Source organism: Bos taurus, chromosome 13 (genome assembly GCF_002263795.3).
Source record: "Bos taurus isolate L1 Dominette 01449 registration number 42190680 breed Hereford chromosome 13, ARS-UCD2.0, whole genome shotgun sequence".
In the NCBI taxonomy this organism is placed as follows: Eukaryota; Metazoa; Chordata; class Mammalia; order Artiodactyla; family Bovidae; genus Bos; species Bos taurus.
This window is the reverse complement of record NC_037340.1, coordinates 67,146,618-67,167,071: the sequence shown is the minus strand read 5'-3', so window position 1 is coordinate 67,167,071 and position 20,454 is coordinate 67,146,618. Positions and strand designations below refer to the sequence as shown.

The window sequence follows — 20,454 nt, the reverse complement described above, 5'->3', positions numbered from 1 at the left end:
CACTACCTCAGCAGAAATTTAGAGGTGGGATGGGTCAAGAGTGGATGATTCATGGGCTGGTTCTTTCCGTCTTTCTAATCCATGCTCCTTAGGATGTTGATTTTTTTTCCAAAAGAAAGTGCATTTGGCTTGGAGCCCTGAGTTTATAGTTCCAGCCAAGTTATTTGCTCTGGTCAAGTTATTTGACCCTTCTGAAATTTGGGTTCCTCATTTAAACATGGGGAAACAATGCCCAGCATGGGGGTTGTTCTGGGGATTAAATAATAGGCGTGAATTGATTGGCATGGAGAAAGTGCTCAAGAAATAGTCCTAATTTAACCATCCTGGCCAGCTGGTTGGAGAGTCCTGGAGTCCCCAGGAAAACACACTAGGGCACCACGCACTGAGCCCTCGCTTGTCAGGTCTTTGGGTCTGGGCTGGACCTTGCAGAGGGAGAGGTCTAGTGCTCCCGTGGCCTCTGTGAGCTGCCACTCAGCCAGGCACTGCAGGGAGAAACGCCCCCTCCCAGCACAGCAAGGCAGTTAGGAGTGTGGGCTGAAACCTGACGGACCTGGGCACAGATCCCAGCTTGCCACTTACTTGCTTTGTGAGCTTGACTTTGTCGCTTAACCTTGCTGCACCTGTCTCCGTCCCCACACTCCATCCTCGGGGGCAGCTCTTCTTCAGGCCCCTCCCAGTGTTAGGATGAGGCCATCCTTGTGGTTAGTGGAAGTCCCGGAAACGACTCCCTCTCCCTCTGCCCCGATCCTCCAGCTCTTTCCCTCCTGGCCCCACATCCTCTGGGTGTCTGGCTTCCCGTGTATGTTGTCAGTTATTTACTGACCCTGGATTTGCGGTGCAGGAACAGGAAGGGGTTCGTGGAGGGTCCTGGGGGGTGGAGGGGAAGGGAGGAATAGGACTTCATGGAGATCAGGCCTCAGGGTGTGTAGTATCTAAAAGGCAATCATAGGACTTCCCTGGTGGCCTAGTGGTCAAGAATCCACCTTCCAATGCAGAGGACAGGGGTTTGATACCTGGTTAGGGAACTAAGATCCCATGTGCTGAGAGGCATCTAAAATCTGTGCACTGCAGCTACTGAGCCTGGGCTCTCTAGAGCCCGTGCTCCGCTAGAGAAAGCCCTTGCACCGTGATGAACTAAGACCCAGAGCAGCCAAAAGAAAAAAAAGATGTTTTGTACTATGGCGATAACCTCTTGCTGGAGAAGGGCATGGCAACCCACTCCAGTATTCTTGCCTGGAGAATCCCATGGACAGAGGAGCCCGGCAGGCTACAGTCCATGGGGTTGCCAAGAATCGGACACGACTGAGCGACTGAACAACAACAACAACCTCTTGAGAGGTTGTCTCCCCTACCTTGTTAGCTAACAAAAGTCTCTTCCAGAGCCTTGAGTCTCATAAAAAGGCCCCTTTGGGTACCTTGTCTTAGAGGTGAACGTAAATCTTTCTCTTATTATTTTATTACTAGTGCAGTTCTTAGAGTAGATCACAAGATATATTCAGTAGTGAGTAAATGAATACAACAAACTAGTGAATATAATATAAAAGAAGCAGATTCATAGAGAACAAACTGGTGGTTACCAGTGGGAAGGGAGGAGGGGTAATAGAGAGTGGGGGAGTGGGGAGCATAAACTACTGGGTGTAAGATGGGTTCAAGGATGCACTGAACAACATGGGGAATCTAGCCAATATTTTGTCATAGCTGTAAATGGAAAGCAACTGAGAGGGTAACAGGCAGGAAGCCCAGGGGTCTCCAAACAGAGGACATAGGCTGCAAGTGTCAGACATTTTTTCTCTCTCTCTCAGGCGGCAGGAGGAAAAAAACAAGTATCAGATTTTTTTTCCCCTTCTCTATACAAAATTAAAAGGAGGTTTCTCTTAAAATATGTGTTGCCATGATACCTGGCTCCACCTGAACTTAACTTTTCTCAAACCTTGAGCTAACCAATGTGTGTCTTTCTTATGGAAATGTTTGTCTTAAATCTATGTTAATGAACTACGTATTTACCCTGCTGCTGCTGCTGCTAAGTCACTTCAGTCGTGTCCGACTCTGTGTGACCCCATAGACGGCAGCCCACCAGGCTCCCCCGTCCCTGGGATTCTCCAGGCAAGAACACTGGAGTGGGCATGTATTTACCCTAGACTCTGTCTTTCTCCAAGTCAGTTCCGCTTAAGATGCAGAACCCATAAGTGAAGTGAAGTGAAAGTGGCTCAGAATACTGAGTGGATAGCCTTTCCCTTCTCCAGGGTATCTTCTCAACCTAGGGATCGAACCCAGGTCTTCTGCATTGCAGGTGGATTCTTTACCAGCTGAGCCACAAGGGAAGCCACAGAACCGATAGTTCAGTCGCTTAGTCGTGTCTGACTCTTTGTGACCCCGTGGACTGAAGCACACCAGGTGTCCCTGTCCATTACCAACTCCCGGAGCTTACTCAAACTCACGTCCATAATGTCGGTGATGCCATCCAACCATCTCATTCTCTGTTGTCCCCTTCTCCTTCTGCCTTCAATCTTGCCCAGCATCAGGGTCTTTTCCACTGAGTCAGTTCTTCGCATCAGGTGGCCAAAATATTGGAGTTTCAGCTTCAGCATCAGTTCTTCCAATGAATATTCGGGACTGATTTCCTTTAGGATGGACTGGTTTGATCTCCTTGCAGTCCAAGGGACTCTCAAGAGCCTTCTCCAACACCACAGTTCAAAAGCATCAATTCTTTGGTGCTTAGCTTTCTTTATGGTCCAACTCTCACGTCCATGCATGACTACTGGAAAAACCATAACTTTAACTAGATGGACTTTTGTCTCTGCTTTTTAATATGCTGCCTAGGTTGGTCATAGCTTTTCTTCCAAGAGTTAGCATCTTTTAATTTCATGGCTGCAGTCACCATCTGCAGTGATTTTGGAGCCCCCCAAAATAAAGTATGTCACTGTTTCCAGTGTTTCCCCATCTATTTGCCATGAAGTGATGGGACTGGATGCCATGATCTTAGTTTTTTGAATGTTGAGTTTTAAGCCAACTTTTTCACTCTCCTCTTTCACTTTCATCAGGAGGCTCTTTAGTTCTTCACTTTCTGCCATGAGGGTGGTGTCATCTGCATATCTGAGGTTATTGATATTTTTCCCGGCAATCTTGATAACAGCTTGGGCTTCATCCAGCCCAGCGTTTCTCATGATGTACTCTGCATAGAAGTTAAATAAGCAGGGTGACAATATACAGCCTTGACGTACTCCTTTTCCTATTTGGAACCAGTCTGTGGTTCCATGTCCAGTTCTAACTTTGCTTCTTGATCTGCATACAGAGTTCTCAGGAGGCAGGGCAGGTGGTCTGGTATTCCCATCTCTTGAAGAATTTTCCACAGTTTGTTGTGATCCACACAGCAAAGGCTTTGGCTTAGTCAATAAAGGAGAAGTAGATATTTTTCTGGAACTCTCCTTTTTCAATGATCCGACAGATATTGACAATTTGATCTCTGGTTCTTCTGCCTTTTCTGAATCCAGCTTGAACATCTGGAAGTTCACAGTTCACATACTGTTGAAGCCTGGATTGGAGAATTTTGAGCATTATTTTGCTAGCGTGTGAGATAAGTGCAATTGGGAGGTGGTTTGAACATTATTTGGCATTGCCTTTCTTTGGGATTGGAATGAAAACTGACCTTTTCCAGTCCTGTGGCCACTGCTGAGTTTTCCAAATTTGCTGGCATATTGAGTGCAGCACTTTCACAGCATCATCTTTCAGGATTTGAAATAGCTCAACTGGAATTCCATCACCTCCACTAGCTTTGTTCACAGTGATGCTTCCTAAAGCCCAACTGACTTTGCATTCCAGGATGTCTGGCTCTAGGTGAGTGATCACACCATCATAGTTATCTGGGTTGTGAAGATCTTTTTTGTATAGTTCTTCTGTGTATTCTTGCCACCTCCTCTTAATATCTTCTGCTTTTGATAGGTCAATACCATTTCTGCCCTTTATTATGCCCATCTTTGCATGAAATGTTCAACCGATAAGGGCCCAACAAACCTGTATGTTCTACTCATGCATTGTTCCCCTGATCTATGTTAATGAATCTCCATATTTACTTGGAAACCTGCCTTTCTTCAAGATTTATGTCAATCGTTTTAAGGCCGGGGATGACTCACCTGGTGCCGCTGTTATCTCAAAGTCCATGTTGTGGGTGAGGGGCCTGGTGCCACTCTGAGTTTTGAGACCTCGCCTTTCTCTAATTAACAGCTTGCTGATAGGTATATAACATCCTGCTAAAGGAGAAATATCAATAACCTCAGATATGCAGATGATACCATCCTTATGGCAGAAAGTGAAGAGGAACTAAAAAGCCTCTTGATGAAAGTGAAAGAAGAGAGTGAAAAAGTTGGCTTAAAGCTCAACATTCAGAAAACTAAGATCATGGCATCTGGTCCCATCACTTCATGGCAGATAGATGGGGAAACAGTGGCTGACTTTATTTTTGGGGGCTCCAAAATCACTGCAGATGGTGATTGCAGCTATGAAATTAAAAGACACTTACTTCTTGGAAGGAAAGTTATGACCAACCTAGATAGCATATTCAAAAGCAGAGACATTACTTTGCCAACAAAGGTCTGTCTAGTCAAGGCTATGGTTTTTCCTGTGGTCATGTATGGATGTGAGAGTTGGACTGTGAAGAAAGCTGAGCGCTGAAGAATTGATGCTTTTGAACTGTGGTGTTGGAGGAGACTCTTGAGAGTCCCGTGGACTGCAAGGAGATCCAACCAGTCCATTCTGAAGGAGACCAGTCCTGGGTGTTCATTGGAAGGACTGATGCTGAGGCTAAAACTCCAGTACTTTAGCCACCTCATACGGAGAGTTGACTCATTGGAAAAGACCCTGATGCTGGGAGGGATTGGGGGCAGGAAGGAGAAGGGACGACAGAGGATGAGATGACTGGATGGCATCACCAACTCGATGCACATGAGTTTGGGTGAACTCCGGGAGTTGGTGATGGACAGGGAGGCCTGGCGTGCTGAGATTTACGGGGTCCCAAAGAGTCGGACACAACTGAGCGACTGAACTGAACTGAAAGGCTAGCAGGGGGCACTCTTTCTGCCCCCTTCTGATGTCTATGTCTGAAGCTTTCTCTATCTCTTTTATACTTTGATAAAACTTTATTACACAAAAGCTCTGAGCAATCAAGCCTGGCCCCAGATTGAATTCCTCTACTCTGGAGGCCAAGAATCCCAGCATCTTTCATGGCTCAGCAACAACCTTTCACAACCTTTAAAATTTTATAAAAATTGAAAGTTTAGGAGAATTCCCTGATGGTGCAGTAGTCAGGACTCAGCGTGGCAGTTTAAACTGCTGTAGGCCCAGTTCAAGCCTGGTAGAGGAACTAAGATCCCTGCAAGCAATTTTTAAAATTAAAATTTAAAAAAATATATTGTCAGTAAATGAAAGAAGAGTCAGAGCCCAGAGCATAAATTCCAGACAATAAGTTGTTTGGAGCCTAAGGAGAACAAGTGCAGCCTGACAATCCTCAGAGGCTTCCTGGAGAAGGTGAAAATTGACCTTGGCCATGGAGGGGCAGCCTTGGGGTTGAGAGAAGCAGGCCACTTCTGAGCCTGAAGGTATTGGCTTTGCAGGAGGGACAGTTTCTGGAGAGAGCTGAAGGCTGTGGGAAAGGGAAACAGAAAGCAGAGAGGTTCTCCTAGGGAACAGAGGGGAGGGAGTGTGTCCCTCTCACTTCTCATTTCTCTCTGGAAGCTGAAACCCTTCGCCAGGGTTACAGTGTTGGCTCCAGCAGGCTGGGCCTCCTCCAGCCCCAGGGACGATCACAGGAAGTAATGCAACACATAGTTGCCAAATGTCCAAGGAACACCCAGAGCCATTTCCCCCCAGCCAGGTTGGGAAATAGGTGTGTACTCAGCCAGCTCTGGAGCCTGCTGCTGGTAAGGAAAAAACCATTGCCAGCCTGGCCCTGCTTGGTAGTGATGAGAGCATGGGGCTGGAGACCTGGGCAGGTGGGGATCATGGGTGGCCAGTGAGGACCGGGGCCAGGCTTTTAGCCCTGGCTTTGCCTCTACACGGCTATGCGAACTTGAACGAGTCTTTGCACCTTTCTGGGTCTCAGAGTCCTCATCTGTAAGAGCAGCCCTGTCTTTGGAGGATGTAAACGAATCCCTCGGCAACAACCAAGCCAAACCCTTGGCTAACATTCTCTTTTAATAATCCTCACCTGTCTCTGAAAGTAGGTATTATTGGCTCTATTTCACAGATGAGAAAATTGAGGCTCAGAGAAATTAAGTAGCTTCCCCAAGGCCACACAACTGAGAAGTGGCATGTGGATATAGAGGACCTCAAAAAGAGGGAAGGGAGCACGTCCTGTTAGGTTGCATGATGAAATTGACTCTGAAATGTCAGGACTCCTGCAGAAGCACATCCCCTTAGACCCCTGGGCATCCTCCATGGACTGTGTGGGGGAAGGGTAGGCCAGGTGGAGGTAAGCAAAGGCATGTTGTGGTCTTGTTCTCAGAGCCCAGTGTCCCCTAAGTTTTCAAGTATGAAGATCCTCATGTGATAATAATTAAGTTTGCATCCAGTAAGTTGAAAAAAAGCCACTGCAAATCTAGAGACTTTTTTAAAATGAATTTGCATTTTTCAAACTCAGGGTTTAGAGACATTCGAGATGAAGAGGCAGGGGCACATTTGGATGATATTTAATAGTTAGGCTATGCTATGCTATGCTAAGTCACTTCAGTCGTGTCCGACTCTGTGTGACCCCATAGACGGCAGCCTACCAGGCTCCCCTGTCCTTGGGATTCTCCAGGCAAGAACACTGGAGTGTCCTTCTACAATCCATGAAAGTGAAAAGTGAAAGTGAAGTCGCTCAGTCGTGTCCGACTCTCAGCGACCCCATGGACTGCAGCCTACCAGGCTCCTCCGTCCATGGGATTTTCCAGGCAAGAGTACTGGAGTGGGGTGCCATTGCCTTCTCCGATAGTTAGTCTAAGGGGCCTCTAAATGACTAAAACTTGCCCGACCAGTTCCCCACCCCCTGGCCCCCTCTGCACCTGGGGAACTGAACTCAGACTGTCACACTCGGAAGCAAAGTAGTGATTCATGGTCAGTTGGGCCAGTGGCCAGTGGCTGAGGCTGGCCTGGAACAGAGGTGGGGGTGGGGGTGCAGGTCTCATCCCCTCCCAGCCCTTGGCTGAATGCATGGGGGTGAAACCCCAATGGCTGGCTTGGGTGGAGAGAGGGAGAGGGAGAAAACCAGAGTGAGCTTTGGTTAGGCTTACTGGTCACGTAGCACAGAGCAGAAGAACTGAAAATGGGCACCTGGATGTGTACCCTTTAGCCCCCGAAACTCCTGCCCACTATCAGACAAGAACCCATCAGTGTTCTAGAATCCAGCCAATTGGAGTAGCAATTCCAGATTCCTAGGGGGAGGGTCGGTACTCTTGCCTGGAAAATCCCATGGATGGAGGAGCCTGGTGGGCTGCAGTCCATGGGGTCGCTGAGTCGGATATGACTGAGCGACTTCACTTTCACTTTTCGCTTTCATGCATTGGAGAAGGAAATGGCAACCCACTCCAGTGTTCTTGCCTGGAGAATCCCAGGGATGGGGCAGCCTGATGGGCTGATGTCTATGGGGTCGCACAGAGTCAGACACGACTGAAGTGACTTACCAGCAGCAGCAGGAGGGGAGAAGGATGGTGAGAGCAGGGAAGCAGGTGGGGTTGAGAGCATTTCTTACCCTCCTGGGGAATGTGTGCTGGCTTCTAGACGAGCCTTCCTGAACTATTTGGATTCCTAGATCCTTTGAAAGAATTCAGATCCTCCACCCCACCCACCACAGCCTGAGGCCAGGACTACGTTGGTGACAGGAGCTATTAAAGGATTTTGAACAGAGGTGTCACATGAAAAGGTTATTCTTCTCTTAGCCGTTATGGAGCACTGTGAGCGGCATAATACTGTGTGTGCGTGCTAAGTCGCTTCAGCTGTGTCTGACTCTTTGTGACCCCATGGATTGTAGCCCGCCAGGCTCCTCTGTCCATGGGCTTCTCCAGGCAAGAACATTGGAGTGGGCTGCCATGCCCTCCTCCAGGGGATCTTCCTGCCCAGGGATCAAACCTGCATCTTTTATGTCTCTTGCATTGGCAGGCGGGTTCTTTACCAGGCTTCCCTTGTGGCTCAGCTGGTAAAAAAGCCACCTGCAATGCAGGAGACCTGGGTTCAATCCCTGGGTTGGGAAGATCCCCTAGAGAAGGGAAAGGCTACCCACTCCAGTTTTCTGGCCTGGAGAATTCCATGGACTGTATAGTCCATGGGGTCGCAAAGAGTCAGACAGGACTGAGCGACTTTCACTTTCATTCTTTCAGTGTCACCTGGGAAGTCCAATACTCTGTGTGCCTCTCAATTAATTTTAATTAATTAATTCACTCTGCCTTCATAGTTAAGGCATAGAAATTCCTGTGATTGCGTAAGCCAAACTTCTATCTTTTTTGTACATTTCTTTTCCTGCTCCAATCAGCACAGCTGCTTTCTGTTGCTGCCATTAGGAACAGTGGTTAGAACAATACCCATACATGTGTGTGTGTGTGTGTGTGTGTGTTGTACACAAGCTTGCATGTGTAGATATGCAGTGACCCCAGTGATAAGAACCACATGAGTCAGTGTCTCGGATTCTGTTCCCAGGTGTCTGATAGTCTGAAAGTGGAGGCTTCTTTTCTCAGAGAAAAGGGCAGACAAGCATTAACAAAATGCTTCCAGGTACTACATTTCACTGAATCCTGTCCACTCAGGAAGGAGTTAACATTTGTATTTTTACAGAAGACACCGAGGGTCCAAGAGTCTGGAAGGCTGCTAAGGCTTCAGAGCTACTAAGGGGTGGAACTGAGGACAAGTTCAAACCCTGGCCCCCTCCCACTGTTACCCATTGCCTTTCCCCTGGAGTTCAAAATGAGTGGGAGATTGGCCAGTTGGGGGTCTTCAAAAGGGGTGGAGTGCTCTGCCAGCATGGGGTACTGATCTCTATAAGCACACAGCAAACCCCTGCTCCACACGCCGCCCCAGCACATCAGTGGATTCCAACGTGGGCCATCCACGGCCCCTGAAAGAGATCTGTCCAGGGGCCGTCTTCGGGGGCTCTACTAGCCACCAAGAGCCTACTGTACATTTTGCCCAATGCTGTACCTTCCCTGAGGAGTGAACAACAGTGGGGAAGTTGCTGCCTGGAAGTTGCTGCTGATCCAAATGGGATTGAGATGACCTTTGCAAAATGAGGCCACCATGGCTAAGCCCCTCCTGTGCTGGCTGGACCTGGAACTCTCCATTTGTAATGGATATGGCTGTTGATGACTGGAAGTGCCAAGTCCTGCCCAGTAAGGAGAGTCTGGCTCAGCTTCATCCCGTCCCCCCACTCTCTGAGGAGGGGGCTGCAGGGGTTTGGGAGTTCTGAGTGGCAAAACAATGAAGAAGGGAGGGTGGGGGGAGAAAGAGGGAAATGATAGAGGTTCTAGGGCAGGGCTAGCTCTGGGGGCTGGCTCTTAATCTACATATGGATAAAGAAGTTTCTTATCTGTTTTGCTCCCAGGTACCTCGGTTGGCTTCTGGCACACAGTAGGTGCTTGTTGGCTGAATTAAGGGAGTTTGGAGAAGGGAGACCTCCAAAAAGCTGATAGTGATGGTGGTGAGGGATATGAACAATCGAGGACAGGGAAATATTGAGAAGTATTAATATCTCGGGCTTCCCTGGTGGCTCAGTGGTAAAGTATCTGCCTGCCAATGCAGGAGAGGTGGCTTTCATCCCTGATCCAGGAGGTTCCCACATGCCGAGGAGCAACTCAGCCTGTGCACCTTAATTCTAGAGCCTGGGGGCTGCAAGTACTGAAGCCCCCACACCCCAGAGCCTGTGCTCCAAGCAAGAGAAGCCCGTGCACTGCAACTAGAGAGTCGCCCCTGCTCACTGCAACTAGAGAAAAGCCCTAGCAGCAGTGAATACCCAGCACGGCCAAAAATAATAAAGAAATAAATGAAATTTTATATATATATATATAAAGAAATGCCTCAGGAGGTGGTGCTTATTCCTTTCAGAATGCTCTAAATTACAAGTGAAGGACTTGAGTTGTTTAAAAATTATTTGGGGGGTGTCAGGACAGTGACCCTGTGAGCGCCACCTGCCCTGAGATGGGACCAGTAGGCTCATACATCTATCAGCAGGATTTTCACAGCAAGGATGCTAATGCTTAGCTAATGCTAAGCACTTAGGTGGCAGACATTGTTCAAAGCCGTTTGCACATGTGTGCATGCTCATATACACAGACGACATCCTGATGAGCTAGCCTCCATCTTTATCCTCATGTTACCAGAGGAGGACACGGAGACACAGAGAGGCTGAGTCCCTGATGCAGGGACACAGTGATTAATAAGTGACTAATTAATTAATAAGTGATTAATTGGGCATCAGTCAGGGTGGGGGGCACCAGAGCACACCCTCCTGACCATACCCCTCATGTACTAGAGCCTAGGTCATGGGGAAGGGGCGAGCAGGTGTGAGCCACTGCCTCTGAGATGGTCAGGCTGCCTTGTGGCAACTGAAGGGGGCTTCTGGGTCTGAATTACTGCACCCCCTCACCCCTGCCCACTGTTGCGCAGTCTCCTGCTTTGTCTACTCAGGGAGGAAAAATAAACATTGACGGGACAGGGCTCAGGGTTCATCTGGGGGCTGCTGTTTTCCCAGCTGTGGAGTGGAGGCCTCCTCCCAGGCTCCCAGAGCCAGCCCTGGACTCCAGCGGTCACAAGGAGCCAGGACCAAGTGTGGTCTTTGTGGGAAAATCAACCAAAAGAAGAGCAAAAGAAAATAAAGATCAGCTGTGATCCCTCCACTCAGAAGGATGTGGACACCGTTTCTGGTGTTTAGCTAGCAGTGAGTCTTCCTACCAGTGTGTGTGTGTGTGTGTGTGTGTGTGCACGCACATGTGTGTATATACACACATACACACAAGTAGATGAAGCCTGTTACACAGTTGTGTGGCATGATATTCATTTGGCAATATTGGGAACGTTTATCCATATCATTAAATATTCTTAGCATATTTTTCTCTAGCTTTCACATGGTTGGCTTGTTTTAATTTATAAAGGTATTATACACCTTTTATACTTTGCATCTTTTTATTGAGGTGTAGTTTGCATATAGGAACACTTTGCATACAGTCACACTTTCCAGTGTTTATATCTGAGTTTTGACAAACCCATAGTCTAATCACCGCAGTAATCAACATACACATTTCTTCAACCCCAAAAGCTTCTTTGTCCTCTTTTGTAGTCAGCCCCTCCCACCACCCCCACCACTAGCAACCCATGATATTTTATTTTTCTGTATGTTTGCCTTTTCCCAAATGTCTTATCAATGGAGTATACAGCCTTTTGAGTCTTGCTTCTTTGATAGCACAGAGCACTGAGGCATATCCGTCCGTCTGTAGTGTCTTTCTTTGCTGAGTAATATTCTATTGTATGGAAACACCACAGTTTGTCATTCACCACATGAAGTAACCTGCATTGCTTATAGCTTTGGGTCATTATGAGCAGACCTGTTATAAACATTCACATAATTATGTTTTTGTTTCTCTTGGATAAGAACCTAAGAGTAGAATTTCTGGGTCCTGTTAATGTATGCAATATTATTTATTTTTTAACATAGGAAAAGCGAATTGTGTTTTATTTATGTTTTTCTGACATCACTATGAAAAACGTGAACAAAACACATAAACTGCTGAATTCATTAACTTGAAATGTTTCATTTTCTCTAATAGTAATTTTTTGATGTTCGGACTACCTGGTTTTTGTTGCAAAAATTCCTGTATATCCTGGTTTCTCCATTACCTCTTCAGAGCAGTCCCTCAGAACTATCTGACAGGCTGCTTCCAGGCTTAAGTCCTCAGCAAATCTGCTGAATAAAACAGAATTCTCAGCTTTTAGATTGTGCATTTTTTTTTTCAGTCACCACATGTCACCACATTAAAACCTACTACATCTTAGATTACAGCGTTCCTTTGTATGGATGTACAATAATTTATTTAAACAATCCCCTCTTGTTGGATATATAAGTAGACTTTTTGTTTTGTTTTTACATCTTATAAACAAAATCTTTGAGCCAAAAGTTGTGGTTTTTTTTTTTTTTTTTTTTGCATTTATAGGTATTCCTTTAGGATAAATACATAGATATGGACTTGCTTGGACAAAGACCTCCATGCCACTTTATTTCATTCTACCTTTTCCTTAATATTTTTTCCCTCGTGCATATATGAAAAGTTGGTGTATAACACAGCCTACATTGCAAATGCAGATGGAAATATTGGTCTTTCCAATAAACTGCCAGAATAGCTGTCTATTCATAAGGAAGAAAATGAAAACCATTCTCTATCTCATGTCATATATTAAAAACCCATTCCAGGTGAATTGAGAATTTAAATGTAAGTGGTAAATCTTATAAGTTTAGAATAAAATGTAGAAGAGCATCTTTATGGAAAAGTCCTTTAACCAAAGCTTTTAAGAGCAAGATACAAAAGGTTTAAACCATAAAGGAAATACATAAGTTTGACTAATTGAAAAGTGAGAACTTCCATTCATCAAAAGGCCCCATGAAGAGAGTGAAAAGACAAGTCACAATTGTCTATATTTGTAACACATAGAACTAACCAAAGAGCTGTAAGATATGTAGACAAACACCTATGAATCAATAAAACAGACTAATAAATAACACAAGAGAAAATGAGCAAAAATACAAACAGAAATTTCAAAAATGAAGCGGAAATGATCCATAAACGTGAGTAAAGACACTCCACCCATTTTGTGCTCATCTCAGTCTGTCAATAAGCAATGTGGTTGGAACGGCCTTTGTGGTTCTTATTATGATTACAAGATGCCCTTAAGCAATAGCCATTAGGAAACTGAAAAAAATGAAAGTTTAATACTTACAAGTCCTGGAAAGTACACAGCACACTTGAGGCCACACAGCAAGGTTGCAAGTAGAAAGAAGAGAGAATGCATGTGAGAGCCGGAGGCTCAGCTTTTACTGGAGAAGAGTGTGAGGCCCTTGGGTATCCTGGGCTCTCTCTCTATTGGCAAATTTAAAATATAACAGCCGGAATCTAAAGTGCAGGAAGAGAAAAAACAGGTGGCCCAAACGGTCATTTATTAAAATCAACCAAGGTCTCTAAAACAAAGGCCCCTCAGTAGGGAAAGCTGGCTTGATTCTTCACCTAATTGCTTCTTCAAGATAGACCTGATTGAAGTGGGTGCTTGGGCAATCAAAGCTTAAGGCAAACACTTCCATTCCAAAAGGAAAAGTCATCTGTCAAGGTTTACACTACAATCTACCCTGTGATGTGGAGGCAACAGAATTAAAGGTGAGTCAACTAATTGCCTGGGTAGACAGTTGCTAAAAGTTAAGGGTAAGTCAAGTTGTAACCCAGAAACTGCACACCTAAGTAGGATCATAGTAGCAGAGCCTACAATAATTGTATAGGCAATAGTCTGAAACCCACTTCATGGCCATTGTCTCACACTTGAACGGCCTCATGATGAAACCAAGTCAGTGATTTGGGAGCCCTAGCAATATCTTCAAAGATTAGAGTCATATTATGAAATATTTTTGAGCTTTCCAGGTGGTGCTAGTGGTAAAGAACCTGCCTGTCAATGCAGGAGACATAAGAGATGTAGGGTTCGATCCTGGGGCCAGGAAGATCTGTTGGAGGAGGGCATGGCAACCCACTTCAGTATTCTTGCCTGGAGAATCCCACAGACAGAGGAGCCAGACAGGCTATAGTGCATAGGGTCACAAAGAGTCAGACAAGACTGAAGAGAGTGCATAGGGTTACAAGGAGTTGGACAAGACTGAAGAGACCTAGCACACACGCACTCATGAAATATTTGAACATCTTCAGCCATTTGGTATAAATATGTTTGAATCTATCCTGATTTGGTAGATTGCTCCATATGTCATTGAATTGGTCTCTTAATCCTGACAAGTTGCTTTAGTTAAAGGGTTGTGTCTTATTTCAGTTGAGGAAATCAGTCCTGATTATTCATTGGAAGGATTGATAGTGAAGCTGAAACTCCAATACTTTGACCAACTAACTCATTGGAAAAGACTCTGATGCTGAGAAAGATTGAAGGCAGGAGGAGAAGGGGACAAGAGAAGATGAGTTGGTTGGATGGCATCACCGACTCAATGGACATGAGTTTGAGCAAGCTCCAGGGAGATGGTGATGGAAAGGGAAGCCTGGCATGCTGCAGTCCATGGGGTTGCAAAGAATCAGACACAACTGAGCGACTGAACTGACCTGAACAATGAAGCTGAGCTCTCCAGGTTAGGTCTACACAGTGCATGTATTGGCATCAGGTTATTTAGTAAGAGGCATTTCTGTGGAAGCAAAAGATTCTGAGTTTTGAAGGCAATCAGTTGAGAAGATTTCTGGATGCCAAGCCTGAAGTATCTTCAGATGGAGTGAGGGCAGGCAGTGGTGATCTAATAGAATTTCCTTGTTTGCAGTTTGAACGCCACTGGTGATCTTTCTGAGGGTCCCACACAGCAACAACTATGAAGATCCTCCATTTATGAGCTGGTGTGGTGATTTCTCTAAAGTTTATTTCAAGTTGTTCCACTTTAGCTTTCATGCCTTTGGGAAAAGGGCAGTTTTAGTTCTCAGTGATTCCAAGTCAGAAAGAAGGAGAGATATTGGAAACATTAGTTTGGAGAGTTGGAGCCAGATAGCAGAGAAAATGAAAACAGTTCATATCTAGTCCCGTTTACAGGTAGAAAACACAACCACAAAGACCACTAACAGAGCTAGACTCTAATATCCACAAGTGTGTATTATAGTTTCTACTGAAACATAGTTTTTTTTTTTCCCTCTATAGTCACCCCTTTTCTATCAGAGATAATCAAAGTAAGACTAATTTGTTTGCAAAAGAAATCTAGTCTCATTAAACTTGATCTTACTATTCACACAAATGCAGTAAGAATAGTGATTGACCATACAGACTCTTTTATGTCTGATTTGCTGAAACTTTTCATAAGGAATCTCGGATTGAACTTTTAAAGGCTAGATTTCTCTGGTGACCCAATGGTTAGGACTGTGTTTCCACTGCAGGGAGTGTGGGTTCAATCCCCAGTTAGGGAACTAAGATCTCATATGCCCTGAAGTGCAGCCAAAAAAAAAAAGAATCTAAGAAGCAATGCCAAACACTTACCATCAAACTTTGCCTGCAGTACCTATAGATTTAGATGAATTCCTCTCTTCTCAAGGTCTTCCAAATACCCTGAGGTTCCTGGGCCTGAACTTTCTTACTCATCTGGTAAGGCTACTGGGAAATCTATATGTGCCAGGCTGATTTTCCTAAGTGGCTGTTACTGAGCAAGGGCTCATGTACCCCTAGTGCAGAAAGCCAAATGCTAACAGGCAATGTTTGCAACAAAGGAAAGGTTTATTTGCAGGACACCAGCGAGTGAGAAACAAGTCTCGAATCCACTCCAACTTGGTCTTTGAGTTAGGGATGTATTGAAAGGGAAGAAAAAAGGAATGGGGAGTGATCATCATCTTGAGCCATTTCTGTGACATTTCTATTTTTTTTTTGTTTCAAAATAAACATTTTATTTTAAAAAGGTTATCTGTTATTTTATTTTGACAATTAATTTTTTTAAACAGAGATAAGAAAAATATTTGTATAACCATAGAGTTACAATCAGTTTGGTTATAGCAAAATCATACAATACAAAAAAATTTGGTAATAGGAAGATAATATACCTGACAGGGTGAGCTGACCCTCCTGATCCTCTTTAGATTCTAACAGAGGAATGTGAGTGAATAGCCACCAATCATCCAGGAATGAAATTAATGTTTGCATCAGTACATAAGGGGTTAACTTGGATTTAATGGGATCTTCTTTGGAATGTAGAAAATCACTTGCATCTAAGCAATTCTGTGACATTTCTTAATCATAGTTTTGGGAGTAGGAATTCTTCCGTTTACAATTCTCAGGCCAGGTGGTCCATAAAATGGGGGTCTCTTAGGTCATCTTGCCTTGGAGAAACAACTTGAATTTGTATATGAATGATTATATCTAATAATGGCAATTTTAGTACATTAATGATGTTATCGACCACAGCAATCTTAGTCATCTGATTCTGGTTGATTAGTGTTCAGTTAGCACAGGATTGAGGTCAGAGGAGATCAAAAAGGGATTGAGGTCAGAGGAGACAAGCAAGAGAATAAAGTTTTGGATAGAGAAATTAATCATACACTCAGTAAGGGCACTTGGTTTTAAGGGAACTTGGTTTCTGGCTTTATTGGCTCCACAGAGTCAGCCTTAGTTCTTTAACCCTGGTCGTATGTATGTTTATGCACATTCTCAAATATGATGTCCCAGCCAAACCCTTGGTAATATGCCCAATGATTCCAATTGTGTCCTGTCACAAGGAGAACAGATTCTTATTGAATTTAGGCAAATAATTATATTGCTGTGAACATAAGAATATTTAATAAGAGTTTCTAAATTCTGGAGGGATCAGTAGTGAGAAAAAAAATTCAGTTGACCAACATGAGTTTGAACTCTGTGGATCAATTTATAATCTTAAGTTACCTCCTAGGGTGTTTAATTTCATCTCCATTTGTTTGTTCAAAGACATGGTAAGAATTACAGCTTCAAGGGACAGGGAAAGAATGTAAGTTTTCTCCTAGGAGTTTTCATGCCCTTTGGATGATTTCAGCAGTCCCAATAAAATGTAGTAGCATTGCCCTGAAATTAGGGGAGGTATCTGTTAAAATAGGGCTTTCCTGGTGGCTCAGAGGGTAAAGAATCAGCCTGCAATGCAGGAGACCCAGATTTGATCCCTGGGTTGGGAAGATTCCCTGGAGAAGCGAATGGCTACCCACTCCAGTATTCTTGCCTGGAGAATTCCTTGGACAGAGGAGCCTGGAGGGCTACAGTCCATAGGGTTGCAAAGAGCCCAACATGACTGAGTGACTAACACTTTCACTTTCTGTTAAAATAATTCCTTGGATTCAAGGTCAAATGGGGCCTCTTCAGGAGTGGAAGTGAGGAGGGGGTCTTTTGGGTCACTGTGGTCGTGGAAAAGATAAACCCATTGGATCAGGTCAACTCTGGAATGGGAGATGGGTCTCATCTTAACATTTTTCATTCACTGAGATATTTAGCAGTGATCCTCATTGAAGGCCTCAATAACCCCGTCAGCTTTTCCCTTGGTGGCAGGGACTTCTCATGAGGTGTGTTTTTTAATCTTGTCCCACTCAAGGGAAAGACGAGAGGACTTAGGATCTCTGGTGTCTTGAAGGCAATGAGCATGTAGCCTGGATAGATCTTTATGGAACTTATGGAACTTGGGGTCCTCAGAGATACCTGTTGATCAATGTGTTTAGAAGCCAAGAATAATAATTCAGTATCTATAATGCATGTGCTCAGTCATGTCTGACCCTTTCTGACCCGGTGGACTGTAGCCCATCTAGGCTCCTCTGTTCATGGGATTCTCCAGGCAAGAATACTGAGCTGGTTGCCATTTCCTCCTCCAGTGGATCTTCTTGACCCAGGGATCAAAGCCCATGTCTCTTATATCTCCTGCATTAGCAGGCTGATTCTTTACCACTGAGCCACCTGGGAAGACTCTTCAAACAAATAAAACCCCACAATAATCAATGAGTTCCTAGTTCCTTTTCCTCCTTCCTGTTGCATAAAACCTTTAAGAAAGATTTGAATTTTAATAATATAGCTTCTGATTTCAGTTTTTACTTCTCTTTTTTTTTTTTGACTGTGTCTCATAACTCTTGGAATCTTAGTTCTCAATATTAGTTCCCTAACCAAGGATTGCACCATGCTCCCTGCAGTAGAAGTGTAGACTCCTAACCACCGGACTGTCAGGGAATCCCTAGTTTTATATGATTTTTCCTGTTACTTTAATCTTCTGTGTTGCTACCAGCAAATTTTGGATGACGTCATTGTGAGCCCTCTTTGTAGGTGGCAACAATTTTTTTCCCCAGGGTGTCCCAAGAGAACTTATAGGGATTGGCTTTTGCCAGCCACATCATATCAGAAATTGAATCCACAGTAAACAGAAGAGCAATGAAGAATAATGGTTGTGGGTGAAGTGGTGGCCCAGAGCCCGTAGGCCTGTTACATTTTCCTTAAGGTGTTGCCATTTGTTTCAGGTTCCGAGACTATTTTACTTCCGGATTAGGACATGCAGTCCAGGCACAACTTACCGACTCCATGCAGGCTGAGTTCTCCCACCTTCCCTGCCCCCCTTACTTATGGGACTCGTTTTCTTGGTATATTTAGCCCAGAGCCTCTCCCTGGGCAGTGACAACAGCCCTGGGATCCACTCCCCTCCTCCTTAACTCCTCTTAGCCTTGAGATGTAGAAGGCCCTTATGCACATTTATAGTCAATTAAAGCCTTTGTAATTAGTGGTCTAATTGTCTCTTGAAACCATATGGCCTTGATCATGCTGCTCTGGGGAGACCTTTTGGATGATTACAGTAGCCTTGGCATTTTGGGTTAGCTACGCAGGCAACACACGGCTGAGAGGGCAATATGCAAAAGCACTTAGCAACGTGACAAGCCCAGCAAGTGGTGCTCCTTTCTCAGATGGAGTCCCCACCTGAGTTAGGTGACTAGTAAGAAAAGGTGGCAAGAATACACGGAAGAACTATACAAAAAAGATCTTCATGACCCAGATGATCACGGTAGTGTGATCACTCACCTAGAGCCAGACATCCTGGAATGCAAAGTCAAGTGGGCCTTAGGAAACATCACTACAAACAAAGCTAGTGGAAGTGATGGAATTCCAGTTGAGCTATTTCAAATCCTAAAAGATGATGCTGTGAGAGTGCTGCACTCAGTATGCCAGCAAATTTGGAAAACTCAGCAGTGGCCACAGGACTGGAAAAGGTCAGTTTTCACTCCAATCCCAAGCATAGGCAATGCTGAAGAATGCTCAAACCACCTCACAATTGCACTCATCTCACATGCTAGCAAAGTAATGCTTAAAATTCTCCAAGCCAGGCTTCAACAGTATGTGAACCGTGAACTTCCAGATGTTCAAGCTGGATTCAGAAAAGGCAGAGGAATCAGAGATCAAATTGTCAACATCTGTTGGATCATTGAAAAAGGAAGAGAGGTCCAGAAAAACATCTCCTTCTCCTTTATTGACTATGCTAAAGCCTTTGACTGTGTGGATCACAACAAACTGTGGAAAATTCTGAAAGAGATGGGAATACTAGACAACCTGACTTGCCTCTTGAGAACTCTGTATGCAGATCAAGAAGCAAAGTTAGAACTGGACATGGAACAACAGACTGGTTCCAAATAGGAAAAGGAGTATGTCAAGGCTGTATATTGTCACCCTGCTTATTTAACTTATTTGCAGAGTACATCATGAGAAATGCTGGACTGGATGAAGCCCAAGCTGGAATCAAGATTGCCGGGAGAAGTATCAATAACCTCAGATATGAGATGACACCACCCTTATGGCAGAAAGTGAAGAAGAACTAAAGAGCCTCTTGATGAAAGTTAAAAAGGAGAGTGAAAAAGTTGGCTTAAAGCTCAACATTCAGAAAACTAGGATCATGGCATCCAGCCCCATCACTTCATGGCAAATATATGGGGAAACAGTGGAAACAGTGACATACTTTATTTTGGGGGGCTCCAAAATCACTGCAGATGGTGACTGCAGCCATGAAATTAAAAGACACTTGCTTCTTGAAAGAAAAGTTATGACCAACCTAGACAGTATATTAAAAGATGGAGACATTACTTTGCCAACAAAGGTCCATCTAGTCAAAGCTATGGTTTTTCCAGTAGTCATGTATGGACATGAGAGCTGAACTATGAAGAAAGCTAAGCGCCGAAGAATTGATGCTTTTGAACTGTGGTATTGGAGAAGACTCTTGAGAGTCCCTTGGACTACAAGGAGATCCAACCAGTCCATCCTAAAGGAAATCAGTCCTGAATCTTCATTGAAAGGACTGATGCTGAAGCTGAAACTCCAATACTTCGGCCACCTGATGCGAAGAACTGACTTATTTAAAAAGACCCTGATGCTGGGAAAGATTGAGGGTGGGAGGAGAAGGGGACAACAGAGTATGAGATGGTTGGATGGTATCACTGACTCAAAGGACGTGAGTCTGAGTAAACCCCGGGAGTTGGTGATGGACAGGGAAGCCTGGCGTGCTGCAGTCCATGGGATCGCAAAGAGTCGGACATGACTGAGCGACTGAACTGAACTGAACTGAAGAAAAGGTTGCTTCAGGCATGCCAACTCTTTCTGACCCTGTGGACTGTAGCCTGCCAGGCTCCTCCGTCCACGGGATGCTCTAGGCAAGAATACTGGAGTGGGTCGCCATGCCCTCCTCCAGAGGATCTTCCCGAATCAGGGATCCAAACTGCATAGATCTTGTGTCGCCTGTATTGCAGA

At 44.7% G+C, this 20,454-nt stretch overlaps 1 protein-coding gene across 2 annotated transcripts in view; it reads right to left on the bottom strand.

The window, feature by feature from the left end:
- BPI (bactericidal permeability increasing protein) overlaps window positions 1-13,095 on the bottom strand; it is a 47,912-nt gene extending 34,817 nt beyond the window's left edge. Inside the window, exon 1 of one of the 2 annotated variants that reach the window (XM_025000258.2) lies at window positions 12,943-13,095. The gene's annotated coding sequence lies outside the window, so the exon portion shown is untranslated. The remainder of the gene's footprint in view (window positions 1-12,942) is intronic. The other variant, XM_025000257.2, reaches the window with a different exon arrangement.
- Between the last annotated feature and the right edge of the window lie 7,359 nt (window positions 13,096-20,454).